Source organism: Poecilia reticulata, unplaced genomic scaffold (assembly GCF_000633615.1).
Source record: "Poecilia reticulata strain Guanapo unplaced genomic scaffold, Guppy_female_1.0+MT scaffold_155, whole genome shotgun sequence".
NCBI lineage: Eukaryota > Metazoa > Chordata > Actinopteri > Cyprinodontiformes > Poeciliidae > Poecilia > Poecilia reticulata.
The window spans coordinates 468568-477100 of NW_007615016.1; the positions used below are offsets into that span (position 1 = coordinate 468568).

The window sequence follows — 8533 nt, forward strand, 5'->3', positions numbered from 1 at the left end:
GTGTGTGTGTGTGTTACCCACCCAGCTTTTGACCTATAGCTCTCTTTGTATTCCCCTGACACAAAGATTTATTACGCAAACATCACAGTTCCCAAAAATACATATTGAAACAATTTTTGGACAAACAGGGAGACAAAGTGAGTGTTCTGTTCTGTCACGGGAGTTTGGAGCTGAAGGTGGGCCAACGAGGCGGCGCACAGAGCAGCAAGTGCAGCAGCTTTCTCGCTTCAGGGGCGCTGAAAAGGCAGGAGGCGAGGCGAAGGTCTGCCAAACAAAAAGRCCAGAGATGATTCAGAAGCTGCCACTGACTCCCTGCTCACCTGTATCTGCTGCAAGGCCAACACATGAATATATGAACACATGAACAACATATCGCTCATATTCAGAGGAGTTTAGAGCAGCCAGGTCAGAGCWGAGCCACTTCAGCTCGTTTCACTTCATGAAAAGTAAAAATGTCCCAGGAATGACTGAAACTGTATTTAGTTCTCAAGAACTTCAGTCATTTAATGTTTAAAAATCCTCATATGGACCAAAATAATGACAATAATTCACATAAATAACATAATTACAAAATAACAAAATCAAAAGAAAACGTTTTGAAAATCTGATTCTTTCAGTTTTAAACTTTAAACTGCAGCTGTGATTCCAATGAACATATATTTACTCAGTTTGACATTTTAAAGTTAAATTTGTTTAACRGAAACAGAAATTATGAAAAAAACATTTTAAATAAAAAATTTGACGCTGGGATCAGGAGTTTTACTTTTGGTTTATTTCCAAAACTGAAATTAAACTTTTTTTCCTGAGTCACATAATCAACAACAGGAAGTTACTACTGGCAGAAACCAYGAAGAAGAAGACAGGAAGTGGTTGGAGCAAGATGATGGCGCTGAGTGTTTTTAACAACTTATCCCATCAACAAACTAATTCAGCTGTGATTTTAATTCTTATTTAATGGGATTTAAAATTAGTTTATATCCTTATCATTTTCTTAACATCCTGGTTGTTTTTGTGTTTATATTATACATTTCATATTCATCTAAATATACTTATGTTTATGTGTTTGCCCTGCCTGAAGAGCTGCTATTTTTCTGATTTGTTGTGTTTCMTTTCACAGTGACAATAAAGCATTTCTGATTCTGAAACTTTGCATTTGCATAATTGTGTTTTTTGACATGAATATTGACAAAGTTTTGCACATTTATATGAAACTGCAGGTTTGGTGAGTTTTTGTTTAAATCAAATTTKTTCTTCATTCATTGAGTATCTAGAAATTTTAACTCAAATAAAAGAAGTGATACGTTATGACAAAAAGTAGTGTTGTAAAAAAAACTCCTAAAAGTAAATTTTTTAAAAAAGTAAGTTAGTAAATGTAACTAAAGCACCAATCTGTGCTTTCATGCTCTGATTCTGCATCACTGAAGGTCATGAGGTCATGTTGCTCAGCGAGCTGAATGGTTCTGGTACCGGTTCCTCTGGTGTCACTGGTACTTCCCTTCAGTAACTGTGACGTTTCGTCTCAAAGGCTGGATTTGTAAAACTACGCTGCGTAGAAAAAGCGACACATTGACAAGAAGAAAGGTCTCTTCTCACGAGATTCTCCAGCCTCCTGTGAGTCACTGCATTCCTGCTCACTGGCTCTTTGCGTTGCTGGTTTTGTTTTTTCCAGGACAAATATGTGAGCCGAAAGTTTGAGACGTTTCAGGCTGCCCGGTGACGCCGCGCCCTCCGAACGTTTCTGTCTGACTTCACAACAAAGGACGGCTGCCCTGGTTCCCGCTGCAGCGACAATGACGTGGTCAACGCTCCAACCAGGCCAAACGGCTGTTCAGTCACCCAACAAGCTGCAGGTCCAACAACTGATGCTGCAGCCAAACCCTCAGTCATGTTTCACTTTAGTTTTGATGAAACGTTTCGTTTCATTCGGTGCTTTAAATCCTTGGAAACCATTCAAGGTTTTCCAAGGTTTGATTTCTCTATRAAGTTGTTGATCTTCAAACTGCAGTTTGGTGATAAAGTTCAGTCTAACGTTTGATTAAAAACCTAAATTATTATTTACGGTTGACACCAGATATTTTCATGCAGCTCATATAAAAACACAGGAACATTTTTCTTRAATCTGAATTAACTTTTCTTGCTTCAAGTTTTAAATCAGATTATTTCATGAGACATAAAATTCTCATATTTTAGCTTAACTAAAATATGAGTTAAGCTAACTAAAATATGAGTTAATGTGACAGTATTCATACTGTCACATTATTAATAACAGTAATAAATATCATATAATAGGGAAATAAAGCTGTTATCTAAATACCAAAACCTCTGAATGAAGAGTTTTAGTTTCAGAGAATTAAAAACATGAAAAACAGATTGTTTAGTGTCTTTCTGTGCCGTTTTATTCTGCTCACATGAAATATTCTTTTGAACAATGACTGTTGGGATTGTTGTGAAATGATTTCCAGCTGCTTGTCGCCATGGTTACCGCGGGTAAACATGAAGAGAAAAACATGGAGAGGATTTCTGCCCCCACTTTCTGACTGTTAACAAAACTATTAAACGTTTGGAGGAAAAAGTAATAAAGCTGCAAATTTATAATAAATCATCACGATGAAAGGACACAGAGGACGAATCAGAGCGGTTCTGAGAGAAAGTTTATATTATTTATGACATATTTCTGCAAAATGGACATGAAGTTATAACTTTGTGATTCATTTTTATTTTGTCACCCACGTTTAAACTATTAATTTTACATTTTGTCTGATGCGATGATATAACAACATAAACAAATAAATACCTGATTAAAGGCTTTGACTAGACCCCAGGCCTTTATTTTAACTCTGTTGGGTTTAAACACTAAAACCAATAAAACATGTAAAAAATGTTTAAATAAAACATGGAAAGAAAAGACACTGAGCTGTTTCTGCTGTAACTGTAAGATAATCACATCTAAACTTTTAAACCATGGAGAGGATCTGGTTTGTGTCTTTCTATGCAGACGATGTTCTTTACATCAGCTGGTTCCTTTAAATCTGCTTACAGATTATCATGAGAGGATTTCTGAATGTTTGCTGTTGTGTCCATTAGGAGAAGATGTTGCAGAAATGTTGGCTGAAGCTTTGGGTCGACTGATGGAGACTTCAGGTTGACTCACACCTGAACTGACAGCTGACCCAAAGTGATGCTGCTCCGTAAAACCACCTGCAAATTCCGTCCCTGTCTGAGATCTTCATATATCAGCCGCATCCTGCTGCAGCCAGAGAGCCTGACGTGTTCTTGGCGGAACGTCTCAGAGAGCGAGCATCGCTTATTGATTAGCAGAAAAATGCCTGCTGAGCAGCTCCAGCGACGTTTGTCAATCACAGAAAAGGTCAGCAGCGTATTTCATCTCACAAAGCAAATCCTGGAAGTAGCTGGACCTGAGAAACACGCATTCACGGTCGTATTTACATCAGCACATGCTCCACCTCAAGCTCTCATCATCCCTGAGGAAAAAACCATGATGGATGTGTTTTTCAGAAAGGACATGTAGGTGAAACTCCTCTATCTGCTTCTCAGAGAGAAAGGTATTCAGGAGGGAGAGGACAACGTCGCCCCGTCCGACAATTTACTGCCCTTCCCTGGGAATCCCACATGATCCCAGAGCGGGAATGGAAAGGGGGGAAGGCTGGAACAGTAAACTCAGCCTGGCAGTTTTATCTTGATTGTCAGATAAAACGCTATCTGCAGCTCTAAAGGCCGAGCATGAGAGTCTTTAGCAGGAGGTACTTTAGCTCCTTCTCACGTTCTGCTTTCTGATAAAAACCCACAAGGACTCCGTCATTAACGAGGCCAGAGAGAGTGCAGAGTCTTTTGAAGACTTCTCTCTAAAGCAGCGGCGCACTTGCGGAGGAAATAAAAACCTTTCTTTGGGCTCATCAATCAGAAGCTGCAGGACTTCAGCTCAGCTGCGTCATGAAGGAAGAGCAAAAACCCGGTAAGCCGAAGAGCAGCAGCTCTACAGAGAACATCACTTCTACACCAAAACAACATTCTCCCTGCTCCTCATGTGTGTGTGCGTCCACACACACACACACAGTAGCCTGACCCGGGCCGGGTTAAAGAGGAGTTAGGGAGGAGGAGGAGGAGGAGGAGGAAGATGAACTCTGGTTATCTTCAGCCTGTGAGCAGAGCTTTCCCACCGCGCTGCTCGGCCTCTGGAGTAACGCACCGTCCAAATCTCCCTCTGACAGTTTTATCTGATCAAGGTTTCAATAAAAACGCTAAACTATGACTCGGCTTGATGACCTACAGGCTGAGAAATGATTAAACTTCGTGTTTATGTTGTGCTTCACGTGTTCGGCTTCGGTCGCCGCGGARTCAGAGGAAGGTAATGAAAAGATGGAAATCAGACCGCAGGGCTCATCCACAGCACAGCCTTTTTATTTTTAAAGCATTATTTTCCAGGGTGCAATGATCAGATTTGGAACAAATTCAAACGAGAGATGGACGGACATGTGGTCAAGGTTCACAATGTATGAATAAGTGTGTAAAAAAATATTATRCACTATAAAACCTTATTTTATTATATGTRTAAAGTTGTTTTWAAAACATTTCACAATTTAACATGACTTTATTYCATAAAAGCTTCTTGAAAATGATWTTTTTAATGGAAACAGTCAGTAGCTGTGCTTTCATAATGGTGCAAATTCAAATTACAAAAATAAAATTGTTTTGATTGAAAAAAACTGTTTTTTTGATAAAAGCTTTTGCTCCAGGATGAASTGGGTTTCTGGTTATAATCAAATTATGATATTTTGAAAAATTGCAATAGAAACACTTTTTCCGCACCATTAGTCACATGATCATCAACCAGAAGTTACTACTGGAGGAAAAGACAAAATGGAAGACAACAGGAAGTGGTAGAAGGATGATGGTGCTGCGTGTTTTTTAAACTTATCATGTGAACAGACTTATTCACATGTGATTGCCAAAYTGTGTTTTTTAGATATTGGCAAAAATATTGACAAAGTTTTGCATATATTTGTAATGGAAATGCGGTTACTRTTACATTTACTGCAGTATTTACTTAAATACAAATAAATCTGAAACAAAAATATATAGTTAGACAAAAAATGAGAGGAAGGCGGCAGAAGGAATGAGAGGAAGGCGGCGCTACAGGAGAGAAGAGAGAAATCTGGACACAGAACAGCTCATTATTCAGAATACAGAAACGTAATACAGGAAAATATCAATGTTATGGTTGAATTTGAAATAGTAAAATAATTCACATTTTAATTTAGTTATTTTAACAGAATATGATCATACTGTAAATACTTGTGTAATTAAGGACGTTTTGGGTCAAACTCCTATCAGCAGGTGGCGGTAATGCAACCTTAACGTTTCTTGCCAACCGCCATTAAATAATAATTATAATAATAATAATAATAATAATAATAATAATAGTTGTTTCCGGAGCCGCTCTGTTTCCACCGGATGATGTTGGGCCGCAGCAGCAAATGTTGGTGTTGAACCCAGAATGTGTTCCTGAGCAGCGACAGTTTAAAATCTACTGATGTCCTGCAGTAACAATTAGCACCAGAGTTAGCATCACTCACCAGAGAAATGTCCGTTTGGAAGAGCAACCGTTCAGGTCAGCTTTTAGCCTGACGAGGGCGCTAAGCTACACTATGCTATGTTTGTTTTTATGCTATGCTACATATTGTGTCACTGACTCACGGGGGTCTGAACATGTTTGAATTTAGCGCTTTAGCATTAGCTTATGCTAAATGCCCGTTTCTATGGGAACCCGCCTCTATCTAACGCTAGCTTCCTCCACCAATAGCCTCAGTGAYATTAGCAAAGCTAACGAGTTCAGTGATGAAATCAGCTCAATTTGACCTCGTGGTGTGTTTTACACAAACTGCTCCTCCTAAACCCCAACTGTGGTTCAGATTCACACAGCAGCAGCTSRAAGTGTTGAAACTCTGACAGGAGTGAAGGGAAATGTGCGGAGGCGGGTGTGTCGGGTGAGGCTGAGAACCGCGACAGGCTTTTCTTCAGGTCGCTCTGCCCAAACATGACGGCTTGTTTACCTGTCAGGTTGTTGCTTTTGTCTGGGCCTCCCACAGGAGACAAAGGAGAAGGAGCTTTAGCTTCTTACCGACCAGGACCACCAGTGAAGTGTGTGTGTGTGTGTGTGTGTGTGTGTGTGTGCTCATTTAAACATTTTCACTGTTTTCCAATAGATGCGCATTTATATGATGTGTTTTTGTATTTCTGCGGGCGCAGACGCACATTACTGCGCCGTTTTCTCTGTTGTTTTGCGTGTTTGTGTGCGGATGTAAAAATGTGTGACTAATTGGTTCTCTGTCGGTGCAGTGATGGGTTTGTGACCGGGGTCAGGGGTCAGGGGTTTGACGTCATTTTAACTAGAAACCCCACAATATGATGATGAAGTGTTGTTGTTGACACACATTATGGAGAATTCACACACACACACACACACACACACACACACACACACACACACACACTTAAACACACACAGTAAGTTTGTACTGTATGTAAACGTACATAGCAGAACATGTATGAGAAGTCCTTAACAAACGCACACACACCCACACACACACGCACGCACGCACACACACACACACACACACACACACACACACACACACACACACACACACACACACATTAACCATCTTTTTGCTTCAGTCAGAAACCTGTTGATTGGCGCTTCCGGTTATTTTCAGACCAGTGACATAAGGATGACGGGACGACGCACCACATGCCGGACTGAAGGGTTAAAATGATCATCAGTCATATTTAATCAYGTAGGTGTGACATTTCTGCTGTGAGTCAAGTTTCATACTGTAGTCATAAGTAACAACTGAATCTGTCTCAGTGTTAAACCTTTAAGCTCCACATGACGCAACAGAAACGCGAGTTATGTAAAGCAGGAATTTAACTAAACTAGAATTTTATGTGATTTATTTTAAATATTTTATTCTTTACTTGCTTATTCAGTTTTGAAATGTCGTCACATGAAGATAAATTGTTTTTTTAATAAAAGATAATTTCACAGTATCAGCTTTCTAAAACAATTTATCATTATAATTATTATTGTTCCTTTATTAAAATACTGCRGTTAAATCAGGTGTCTGATTAATGTGRTAAACAAATATCCCTGCTTCAGCATTTATTATTATTTGATAAATATTTACWGTAAGATTTTCACTTGATAAACTGAGAATACTTTAGTTATAGTGATTTTTATGCTACTTTTTYAAGTTATAATGAAAATATACCAGAGATAATTAGTTTATAAAATKTGTCTCTCAGTTGGTTCACTGAATTATATCAGCAAACAGATAAATGCACATAAAAAATAAGCGATAATAATAAATGAATAAAATACAGACTTTACAGTAAAGTCAGATATATGAGGTCAGAAAAACTCAGTTTACATGATTAGCAGATTTCTTACATTTTAGGAAATCATTGACTAAATTATGATATAAGAATATAGCAACAAATTTAACATTTAACATCCATCATGAGTTATAATTATGTTTTAATCTGTGAGATTAAAAAGAGATTATAGTTTCACTGATTATAAAACAGCGTCTGGAGAAACTGCAGAAAACAAAAATCTGCTGCATCAAACTGAAGATTCAAAATAACATTTTAACACCAGAATACCTTAAAACGACGTTCTGTTGTCATGGAGACATTTCTGATCGAAATGCAAACACAACTAATCTCCTAAAAATGGATTATTAACCTGCTGTTCATAATCTCAAGTTTTAAAGCTGAATTTCTGCCTCTAAATCTGATAAAAAGGATTTTATTCATGAAACGATGAAATGTCAACATCAGTACTGATGTTAATGTCATAAATGTGAAGATCAATAAAAAAATCAAATAATGTGAGAGAAAATACAGAAGGAAATAATCCCTGAAGGCAGATTACATTTCCAAACAGAAAACTACATTAACCTGATTATGATGACGATTATAAAAATAATCATTTCAAATTTAAAAGTAACTGAATGCAAACAGTTATTAAAGAAAGTAAATATTCTGATATAATATAAAGCATCCATGGATTTTAAACTAATAATCACCAAAAATAAATAAAATATGGAAATATTTTCAGCATTACTTAAAAAATKTTGACTTTTATATGAATTCATAAAAAAAAAGAAGTAAATTTTAAATAATCAGAAAAGTCGTCCAGCAAACATTGTGGCTGATTATAAATTTTTTCAGGTAAGATAATTTGTTTTAATCCTTTTGGTTTATAAAATGAATGAATGTTTTTATGTAAATGTTTTATAGAAATTAACAGGCGACATCCAGGTTTTCCTGATCCGTTAAAGTCTCTGTTTGTTGAATCTCTTTCAAAAGGCATTTTCCTCTTTATGGGACATTTTGTTCAGCAGAAATGAAAACTGTATTTACTCAGCGAGAATGAGAGTTATGGTGAGACCAGGCTGCAGCAGGAGCCCTGCAGCAGCAACAGCCTGGCTGCAGCAGCATCAACAGCCTG

The 8533-nt window shown here is 37.6% G+C and overlaps 1 long non-coding RNA gene across 1 annotated transcript in view; it reads left to right on the forward strand.

Annotated features, from left to right (window-relative positions):
- The first annotated feature begins 5503 nt into the window (after nucleotides 1-5503).
- The window catches only part of LOC103459995 (uncharacterized), a 15558-nt gene continuing 12528 nt past the window's right edge, over nucleotides 5504-8533 (forward strand). The window contains exons 1-2 of the long non-coding RNA XR_532840.1: nucleotides 5504-5629; nucleotides 6735-6815. This is a non-coding gene — a long non-coding RNA (uncharacterized LOC103459995). The remainder of the gene's footprint in view (nucleotides 5630-6734; nucleotides 6816-8533) is intronic.